Source organism: Etheostoma spectabile, chromosome 20 (genome assembly GCF_008692095.1).
Source record: "Etheostoma spectabile isolate EspeVRDwgs_2016 chromosome 20, UIUC_Espe_1.0, whole genome shotgun sequence".
Lineage (NCBI taxonomy): Eukaryota > Metazoa > Chordata > Actinopteri > Perciformes > Percidae > Etheostoma > Etheostoma spectabile.
The window spans coordinates 17617111-17619257 of NC_045752.1; the positions used below are offsets into that span (position 1 = coordinate 17617111).

The following is a 2147-nucleotide window of genomic DNA, read 5'->3' on the forward strand; positions in this document are numbered from 1 at the left end:
GATAATCCATCCACCTCACAGGTGTTGCATATCAAGAGGCTGGTTAGACAGCATGATCATTGCACAGGTGTGCCTTAGGCTGGCCACAAGAAAAGGCCACTCTAAAATGTGCAGTTTTACTGTATTGGGGGGGGTCGGAAAACGTTAGTCAGTATCTGGTGTTAGGGTTAGGACATAACATAGAAAATGTCTTAGATCTTTTAGTTCAACTCTGCTCATGAAAAATTGTGAAAAAAGAGGACAAAAACAAAAGTGATAATTTTGTGATAATTTTGTTCAGTGTACATTAACCATAAATTGGGAATTCATAGTTAAAGTAATGAAGATTGTCATGAATTACAACCCTGTTGTTGATATGGCAATTTAATAATAAGACCAGTCAACTTGCGTGGAGTGGCTATTATTGTAAAGCAGTGCCAGTGACCAGATTTTTAGTTGCTCAGCAGTTGTATTTATATTAAATATTCACATTAAACCACACTCTCAACAAGGACTGAAATCTAAAGGGTTATAACTTTAAGGCTTCATGGAATTGCTTTCAAAAAGTTTGTGGATCTCTTTGTTTATGTAAAAGGGACAGTGCATATTAATTATCATTGACATTTAAAAAAACATATTTGTAACAGGGTTAGTCAAGCAGCTAATTGTTAACAATAGTCCATCCAAAATAAAAGAAGAGTAACTTTTAGTCTTGCGTCATTAGGTAAATAATTTAGACATCTTACCAATTCCCCAGTCAGTATTTTTGCACAATGTATGAACTAAAAAAGATGCTCCATTGACATCACGGTGAGCTCAAGAATTCCAACAAAAAGTGTCCTTATGAACAAGGTCTTTGCTGATTTGTTCCATCTTATAAACGCGGACATGAACAAATTCACCTTGAAGTCCCCACAATCTTAAGTGGACCAGCCATGATTAGATATTGAGATAGAATGTTCCTGCGGTTTATTGATTGAAGTCTGTAATTGTTAGTAATTGGGCCTTCCTGTAGGAGGTCCAGAACTTTCTATTTGATTTGTCTTGTTCACAAGCTTTATGGATTTGAGACCCCTGCTGTGATTACTGCCAGGTGGTTTAACATCTGGTACTCCACAGCTTTTAGTCGTCTGAGAAAATGTCACACAAAGTTCAAGGGAGTCTGGATGAAATTGCTCCTGGTAATGTTAATATGCTTTCATCTAACTAATGTCTCATACTGTCACGAAGACGTACAGCACAGTCATACGGAGCATAACACTGAAATCAAAGAACACCTGTGTATTAGCGTGTTAGCGCCTAATATGTTTAATCATTGGTGCATGTGACTGATCTCTGAGGCATCCCTCAAAAGCACCTGTTGTAGTGAAAGCATTTGATTCAAATTGTAGCTGCGAATGTAAGGCTTCCTCTACAACAGCAAACATGAAAAAGTATTTATATTAGTGAGTTAGAGAATCAAATATTTCAGTGCTCTATTTTATTTTTTCTATTTTTGGGGACTGAGCTTTCCATCCTCATAGCAAAATCCATAGTTTTCGTGTTCCTCTGCACTCTGCAAGATTCCAGGGACCCCACTTAATTGCGTCACCCAAAAGCAGATCCATGTCTCAATTTATGATGTGCAGGAGGGATATGTGACCTTCAAAACTGCATGCAAAACTGTTGTTAAAAGACAAATTGAAATGCTCTAAAATGGTGTTTTTTTTCCCCCTTCCTTCCGCAAACTCTCCTTTCGGATGTTTCATGCCTTGCTGACAACATTTTTGTGAAATAGCCTTCATGAATGCATCTTATGGAGCAGGAGATTTGCAGTCGCAGGTGCATGCCATGAAGCACTGCTTCTTGTTCTTTATTCTATAAGGAATGAAGGCATCATTTTGATGATTTGGTGTCATCCAAATAACCAAATACTACCAGTGCTATAAAGTGTTATATTCGGAAAATGAGTGAGAAACACTAAGTTGTATTAAAACATACATCAAATTTGAGCCTTGCGTTTCATGGGGCCCAGGTAACGTGATTTAACAAGTTCAGTTCAATTTTCAATTCAATTGTATTTATATAGCGCCCAATCATAAAAGAGCTTGTCATAAAAGAGCAGGGCTGGACCGTACTCTGTGATGTTATTTACAGAAACCCGACAATTCCCACCAAGAGCAAGCACT

General features: G+C 37.6%; 1 protein-coding gene and 1 long non-coding RNA gene across 2 annotated transcripts in view; one reads left to right on the forward strand and one right to left on the reverse strand.

Moving 5' to 3' along the window:
- babam2 (BRISC and BRCA1 A complex member 2) overlaps positions 1-2147 on the forward strand; it is a 79159-nt gene that overhangs the window by 31386 nt on the left and 45626 nt on the right.
- The window catches only part of LOC116670691 (uncharacterized), a 25577-nt gene continuing 23933 nt past the window's right edge, over positions 504-2147 (reverse strand). Inside the window, exon 3 of the long non-coding RNA XR_004327095.1 lies at positions 504-514. This is a non-coding gene — a long non-coding RNA (uncharacterized LOC116670691). The remainder of the gene's footprint in view (positions 515-2147) is intronic.